At 39.5% G+C, this 8,617-nt stretch overlaps 1 protein-coding gene across 3 annotated transcripts in view; it reads left to right on the top strand.

The window, feature by feature from the left end:
- The window catches only part of PIK3C3 (phosphatidylinositol 3-kinase catalytic subunit type 3), a 134,562-nt gene that overhangs the window by 70,053 nt on the left and 55,892 nt on the right, over nt 1-8,617 (top strand). Inside the window, exon 23 of one of the 3 annotated variants that reach the window (XR_003093780.1) lies at nt 3,486-3,572. The exons of the other annotated variants lie outside the window; for them this stretch is intronic. The gene's annotated coding sequence lies outside the window, so the exon portion shown is untranslated. The remainder of the gene's footprint in view (nt 1-3,485; nt 3,573-8,617) is intronic. 3 annotated transcript variants of the gene reach the window in all.

The raw sequence follows: 8,617 nt of genomic DNA, 5'->3' as shown, positions 1-8,617 counted from the left end.
GTGAGTGGTGAGAGATGTGGATTTCAATCCCCTTAGGCCAGGGCTTGGCAGTGAACAGTGCATGGGCAGGATCTAGCTCACAGAGCCGTTGGATCCATCTCATAGTCTTGTGGCATCACCAGTGTTTGCAGGGGGGTGGGGCTTTGGCTACAGGCAGTCTTTCTGTGTCCCTGCAGAAAGAAGCACTGCTGCCCGCAACCCTAGTGCCTACCTGCCTCTGACCCCAGGTGGATCATCCTGGCTTGCAGCTGGGAAAGATTGCCCATGCTCTGTCTTGGGCAGAATTGATGCTGGGTCTTCCACATCCTAGAGGAGTCCTCTAGCCACTAATTTATTACCTGAGAAAAAACACGATCTCCTTCCCAGCCAAGTAGTAGTCACTGCTGCATTTTTGTAGGCAGCCCAAATCTTCTCAGCTTGCTTTAAGCATTCTTGGAGCACGCCTACCAGATTGAACCTCCTGAGGGGTCTCGGGTGGAGGAACATTGCATTTTTGCATTTTGATTGGGCTTACATATGAAATGCAGCCTGATTTGCTCCATCCTGTCAGAACTCAAGTACTTCTGTCTATGCACAGATAAAAAAAAATACTTTCAGGAACCTAGGCATCTCAAGGGTAAAGTCTGTGGCATATCTTGACAAAGGTAAATTGCAGCTGTCCAGTTGTCTTGAGGATTTCTACTGAAGTTCCAGGTCAGAAGTTTACATCCTTTTTTGGATCTTGCCCTAACGTATGTATTTTAGGGACCTAATTGCTTGCAGTCACTTCTGAAACTATTAGCTTAGTCTGTAAGGTGCCCCCTGCCCTGACTTCTCCGGCTAACACGGCTAGCTGCCTCTCGTTTGCTTCTCTGTTGCTGTCCCTATTTTACAGGGAGCACGTATGCTGACTTCCTAACGCATAAGGAGTTCTAATAAATACAGGAAATGAAGCGAAGAGAATTAAAGACAATCATTCAATGGGATAGAAACAGAGCTTTGGACCATTTGTCTCCCAACCTTACACACACCATCCTGAGAAGTGAAGCCTGCCTGCAGTTGTAACTTGCCTCTGCACACTAGCCTTCCTTAGCTACTGATTTTGTAAACTTGGCAGGTATCTGAGCCAGCTTGTCTACATATCTGCAGAATAATTGCTCAAGGATTCATAACAAAAAAAGTGGGGAATCAAAATTATTTCTCTAGAACATGGAAAAAAAAATTACACTTCATTCCTTTAACTCCTGCAAAGATGACTATTGCGAGGCAATGTGTTTTCCTTATATTCAAACAGTGGCAATTTTTTCTTGTTTAAGCTATAAATAAACTAGCTTGAATCTAAAAACAAATGTTATTTGAACATGAAAGGCAGCAGCTTTCTAAACTGAGAAGAGTAAAAAATTATGCGAATATAGGGTTGTGCAACCTTAACTGGTAGTGACTGGTGATAGTGCATCATTCTGACACATCCATCAATGTTCTGAATTTTGAAAGTGCTGTACGTTGTCTTTGTAAATTGAGTAAAAACTTTGAATTGCAGAGATTAGCTAGAATCTTTCTATGCCTCATTTGTGTGCAAAAAAACCCCCAACCCAACATTTAAACTTTTTGTTTTCTAATGATATATTTTTCAGTCCAGTTATCTGCTTAAATCCATCTAATAGAATTTATTAGGAATGTGAAGAATGAATGTGACCATCAAAAGCACGTGTCAGCTGGTTTGTAGGCCCTCAAACAGGTTGCTTCCCATTGGAGTAAAAGGATTTCTGTAGTAAACTAATTTTACTACTATACTCATTCCAACTCATGAGAGTTAACATTTGGGTCAGGGCTGATGATTTTTGAAATTACAGTTAACCTAAGCTAATTAAGTACAATTAATGCAGATGCCAGATCACAATATACTTTCAAACATATATGATTTGAAATAGGTAAATCCTGTTGCAGTAAACTTTTTTTTTTCTGCCTCAATTTTGACATGTAATGGAGAGACAAGAAGTCTATTAATGCTGGTAAGGTTAATGTGATACTTCTAGTTTGTCTTTAAATAAGACTTTTAACTGAAACCCCTCCACAAACTTAAAATGTCTGAAGAGATGCCTAAAAGAATGTGTAAACTCCTTTTCTGGCCAGTGGTGCACTTAAGCATAATGCAGGCTGTGACTGGCGTCTGGACTGGGTCCCTGGCTCAAAGCTTGCTTAGCGTGGATGCAGTGGAAGCGCTATTAGCCGGGCTGTTTTGCAGCCGAGCTTGAGAGATCTTCTTATTTGCAGGTTTGTCTTTTACCTAAGAATTTGAGCTAGTTTTATCTATAGCTGTTTGGATCCCAGAGCTTTTATATTCAGTTTAAACTGTATACATTTGAAAACAAAACGAGTATTTGAAAGAGAGCATAAGGCTTTATGTGCTTACTGCAACATTTAATTCTTTCTTGTGTTTAGACTTTTTTCACATCTCCATTTGCTTTAGACTTTCGTAACACAAACAGTGCAGGGAAGTAGTGTATGAAAAATTCTGTAGAAAATAAAGGAAGTGAAGGTGCTAACGCTGAAATTGGGAGGGTAAGTGGACAGGACTGCTTTTGGATGTAATGTTTATTCCCACTGTAAGCTTTGTATGAAGGGTTGCTTTCAAAAAAGCCACTGTCTTAAAGTGGATCACTTCCTCTTGCATAGGATGACAACTGTAAGCAGGGTTTTATGGTTGTAAGATGTCTACTGTCTATTAGTTTTTGTACACTCGGTCACAGGAAAGAGAGATCTAACTAGGTTGGTAGGTAATACTAAATTTTACTTATGCTTTGTCCAGTGTTTTTCATAAGATGTGCAGCAGAGGGCAGTGCATATCCATGTTACATTTTCGTCTAATATTCTTCTCACCTTTGTCTGTATCTCATCAAGTAGTAGCAGCGTGGTTTTAAGTGTACCTTTTCCTTAACAGTTTCTTGACCAGTGAGAGAACCTCTTAAATCCCAAATCCTACAGACTTGCTAGGAGGAGCTACACTTTCTACCAGTGTAGGAGTCCCATTAAGTTACGTGTTTAAAGACTAGAGTTTGCCTTTTCTCTCCAGATGGGAAACTTAGCACATATTTTGCCTAGCAGTATAAGGTGTATAGCCATAAATGTCCCCTAAGGTTCACTTAAAACATTTCAAATGCTCCTTGGCAATAAGTGCCAAAAATAAGGCAGTGCTTGATTTAGCTGACTTCCATTGCTTATCTCCTTCCCAGGAACCATTTTGGCTTTCTTTTTATAGGCTACAGCTCTTAGATAGCTCTTGCCTGCTGTAACTGTCTGCTGTAACTGTCTTAACTTTTTGAAAATGTTCCCCAGAGTTTAAAAGATATACTGCCATCTTTAGTTATTTATAATAAGCCATATAAATACATAAATAAAAGACAGTTTTTTCAGATTGTTTTAAGTGCATTCTTGGTGGGGGGGAGGGTTGTTTTGTTCTGTTTTACTTTTTTGTGTGCTTTTTGTCTTTTTTCTATAAATGACAGGTTTTTAGGTCTTCACTGAAAAAGAAACATATGGTGAAGACATAAAATTGACAATACAACAAAGTATTACGGCATACATGACATGAAGTAAGCAAAATGAAAATACTGTCTGGCTTCTCATTATAGTCTTCCATAGTTTTACCAGTGACTGATTTTAGTTAGTGCCGTTACTGGTACTTTGTTAATTCAATTTAGTAAGCTGAAGGGTTGCTACTGTGACACGTATTTTAAAGAAACTCAGTGATACTGTGATGGGAAACCTAATCGCATTTAAAAGCTCAGACTCTTTAAATTAAGCAACTCAGACTTTCTCCCTTTTTCAGTCTCTAAAATCTTTCTGCAACATCAAGAATATAAAAAGTTAGGTGAGTACTTATTTTAACATCTGTAGAACAGTGATTAATTAGTCACTGGGATAACTCATCACTATGGTGTGAACAGTGAATTCATGCCAAAGTCCTATGGATTTGTACATCAAGCACTTTCCAAATCTACACTTCTATTAAATTGCAAAGGAATTTGCTTCTGATAACTAGTCGGCTTAAAAGATGCTGATCTGTGCCCTCTACAGCACCTGTCAAGCCTGCTGATTCTCTCAGAGCATTGCATATTCTTCAGCTTTTCTTGGCTCAACAAGACATAGAAGATCAACCATTCCTTTTTTGCAGAATTATCTTTTATTTAGGCAACGAATGCATGTAAGAGTGCAAAGCAAAACTCTGTGATTTATTTTCCTCCATCATAATCATGTCATTTTATGTAGTGAGCACTCTGAATTTTTGTAGTAAAAGATTGCACATTAAGCATTTATCTGCATAATCATACAATTTTCAGTGAGCCAGAGTGTGTACAGTTTGCATTTGGAATTTTTGTAATCCTTTTTCTTCATTTTAAATGTAAAAAATCATCTCTTACTGTCTTTAGAGATGGCATGTAAAATACATGGCATTGAATGGTTGAAAAATGGCTAACTAGTGCTAATTAGTCCTGGACAATTAGCCATCATTACCAATCCCCTTGGAGTAATGAATTAAACATATTTTACGGTATAAAATGCACAAAAACACTTGTAACTTAAAGAATGTTGGAGTATTTAATATTATATTTAGCTATTTTAAAATGACAGCATGCAAGAACAGTCATTTTGTTTAAGAGCAGGTAACTTTTTTTGCTGCTTCTTGAAATGAGATGCATTATAAACTGTCATCAGTTTCTACACGTTGTAATTTCTTGCTTCCAAAGCTAAGATCAGGCATTGTGGCAGCAATCGTGTAATGGGACACTGTCTTCCAGCAAAATATATGCAGTTTTAAACAGCACCAGCCCATCATTGTTGGATCACAAAGTGATGCCTTTATTAATGCAGACGCTTGAATGCCATCAGTCAATATGCCCTTTGCTGCCTTGGAAAGAGCTACTGGTTGTGAATATGAATTATGTGTTCAGTGGAACACATTTTAAAAGGAACGAACGTCACAAATTGTGAAGTGACTTTTGTGAAACAACTAATGTTGAAACATCGTCTGTTCCCTTTAATGAAGGCATTTGAGGATATCTTTGTTTGTTTGTTTGTTTCCTTTCTTTCCCCCTTTAAGCATTGAGACAGTCTGATTGTAGCCCTGAAATGAGTTGCTGCATGTATACAAAAAGGGAGCTTATCAGGCTAGCAGAGCCCTGACTATGGCAAAGGTGAAATGCTCAGACCTTGGTGTTGCTGTAACTCAGTGGTAGGGAACCTTTTCCCCGTTGTGGGCCATAGTGACCCACCCCAGGTCAGAGGTGGACGGGTGGGTATTAGGATCTGACTGCTGCCAGTGCTTGGGCCTCCCAGTGGCCCTGGGAGAGCTCCCACAGCCAGCTGCCAAATGCCACTGAAGTCCCACACCTGCAGGCTGGATCCAATGGCTCTGCAGGCCAGATTTGGCCCAGAAGCCATAGGTTGCTAAAACCCTGCTCTAAATGTCTCTTGATAATTAGTTGAAGAACTTGCATTCATTAAGTGTTATACTAACTTAGAGACCTATGGTGTCTTATCAGGAGTGGAGACCCGAGCATGATGTTTGGGAATGGATGCAGGTTTTTTTTCTCTTTGAACCTGTTGAAATCCCATATCAGTATCGGGGTTTCAGGCCTCCAAGCAACTAGGCTGTTAAAAAATGTATTATGTCAGATACAAGTGTGTCTATGCTGCTGTCTTAGAATTGAGCAGCCTGATGCAGGTGATCTGAGAATGAGACGGAGGGAAAGCTGTTAAGACTGTATTTGTTCTCAAAATACTGCACACAGTTTAAGTTGATTTGCTAAATTAGTAAATGCTACACAACATAAAAGAGCAGCCTTTTAAAAACTAATCTTACCTGTTCATTATCTTGTAATACTCTCAATGCTAGGCTTGGTTGGAAAGACCACCCCAAACGTCTGTAAGCTATCCTTGAAATTGCTCTTTTGTGATACAGTGCCTGGCCCAGCTGCTCCCTAGGCCGTGCCTCAGTATCCAAGGACTACAAATGGGCACTGATTTATTCCATGTTTCTGTATCACATTTGAGCTTTTGCTGCTGTACTGGTTCTTAACATCTGCATCTGTCATATGAATGGTAACAAGAAGCATTCCCACTCTCAGGTTTTACAGGCTCTTTTTTTTTTTTTCCTGCTCAGACACTTATTTGTCCTGTCTATTTTAGACATGTTGGGATTTATAGTTCACCATGAACGGCAACACTGAAATGTGACTTTTGATTTTCCGATGGATATGTAGATACCATGCACGCGTTAGTATTTTGTTATCAGATTAGCACTTTATTTCAATGGTGATTTTGAAAACTTTAGGGGAAATGGGATTTCGATTATCCTGTTTTTGTCATAGAATGTGTGCTTCCTTTAACCATGGCTTAATTTTCAGGGGATAAATTCAGCAATGTATTATAGATACTAGGTAATATTTATATGAGGTAGTAAATTGTCAAAATCATCACAGCAGTGGTAGCCTACCAAAAAAACAAAAAAAAGGCAAAAATTTTGCCGTCTGCAAATTCAGCTTATCCTGGCAGAGAACCTGGGTATGCAGAGTAGCTGAGTAAGAATTTGGCCAGTACATGATCATCCTTAAATAACCAACTGTACCGTAAATGACCAGGACCTCTTCTAGTGCATGATGTTAGCCAGCTCATCCAGCTTCTGTTGCTTGTAGCACTTATTAAAAAGTGAGTTCAAAGGGATGGAGGGGGGAACCTGTTGACTGAATTTTCCTGTGTGGGTTCCTAATTCAAGTACTGACCTGGTATAACCCTAGTCCTCTTGCAAAATTTTAACTAGGTCACATTGCTGTGACAAAACTGTAGGCATCAAAGCTTAAGATGCAGCTCTCATACCTTGCTTGCACTTGGCAGGTTTATTGGAACATCTCCACTTATTGAGACACTTTTATTGGTTACATCCACAGTAGATCCATGCACAACAATTAGGTCCTGGTTGTGGTCGTGCAGGGATTGGGCCTATTAAATTACTTATTGTTAGATGGGGAAACAAGCAGCCTTAAAGACTCCTTGAATTTCATTTATTCGAGAATTCAAATTTCCCCTTGATTTAGAGCATGTATGTATTCCCTAAAGCTAAAATTTCATGATATATTTCATAATAAAAACAATTCCCATCTTACTGTAGGAAATCAGTCACAAATGTATCCACCTTCTTAGCTACTTCTGTTTTATACGGTATCAAATACTCTATAATAATCCAAATTATAGGGTATTTCTGTGTTGTAGCTAATGCTTACGTAGTAGAGTAATGGAGCCATGTACATATATAAATACACACTTCCTTCATGGTTAGACATGCCATATAATCATGTATTCTGCCATTGCCTTGTATTTTATAAAGATTATTCTTGGGATCAGAATTTGGTATCAGGAAGAAATTTTACCCTGTTGTAACACTGGCATGGACAGTGTGGGTTTTTGCCTTCCTCTTGTAGTGATGGGCATGCTCTGCTTCCTTGAGTATATTAAATAAAATACTTCTGTCCTTGCAGGTCAGGATATTGACAGTGCCCTCGACCCTCTGCTTTACCCATGGCAAGTTGGGATGTTCTTGATGTTTTGGGGTATTGTGCTTGGCAGTTGTGAATGAGGGTTTCTTGTGCAATTTTAAGAATAGATTAGACAGATGCCTCTTTCGGATGGCTTAGTTAGGGATGATCCTTCTTTGGATCATCCCTACCTAATTAATCTTTGGGCATTAATACATACAATCTTTGGGCTTAAACTAGATGACCTCCTGAGGTTCCTTCCAGGCCTATTTTTCCATTATTCTATGAATGTTTTAGATATGTAAAGAAAATATTCCCATATTTCCTCCCTCATTTCCTCAACCATAGTCCTCTAAGCTGGCCTTCATGGGCAAGTTCCTTTGCTCACACACTGTCTTTATCTTGCTTAGTCCTTGGTGTGCATAGATGTATTATAGATTGAAGGATAAAGGCTTTAGCTACCATGGGCCAAATTCAAAACAAGATGCAAGTGTGTAAATGGGACAAAGGTGGAGGTTCAAAAGTGTGAGCAGAATTATATATGTATATCATCACATATATCCCAATCAGCAGCTGCCTGTCCTTAGTTGGTGTTTACCAGTTTGACCTAAACAGTCCCAGGAAATCTGCTTCTGCGCGTGCCCAGAACTTCCCAGGCTGTAGCAGCGCAGAATCTCTTCCCAGTGAAGCGCCCCTGGCATCCAGGAACTAAATGGAGGACATCCTTTTGTGGACCTGCTAATAGGTGCCTAGACTCAGGAATGGGTTTGGGTTCTGGTCTCAAGGGGACAGAGGCTGTTCCATTGCTAGTCTGCTCATCGGACAGGTTTTTCAGAGGCATCTGACATCCAAACATGTATTATATAAATACTGAACTGTGGGGACTGACTACCTAGAAGTTAGATGTCACAGCATCAAACTCATAGATGTCCAGGTCGTTTATGGGCTCCAGCCCCCAGACTCTGTAGGTGATTCAAAGGAACAGAAACATGCCTCTAATACCTCAAGCAATAATCTAAAGCAACTCTTCTTGACATAAAACTTCATTCTGAAGATGGAGAACTGGTGTTCGTATTTACTAGCCCAGGGTCACACAGAAAGAGGGT

Source organism: Alligator sinensis, unplaced genomic scaffold (genome assembly GCF_000455745.1).
Source record: "Alligator sinensis unplaced genomic scaffold, ASM45574v1 scaffold1018_1, whole genome shotgun sequence".
NCBI classification, from domain to species: domain Eukaryota; kingdom Metazoa; phylum Chordata; order Crocodylia; family Alligatoridae; genus Alligator; species Alligator sinensis.
Note: the sequence above shows the minus strand (reverse complement) of the source record. Positions and strands in the feature narration are given on the sequence as shown.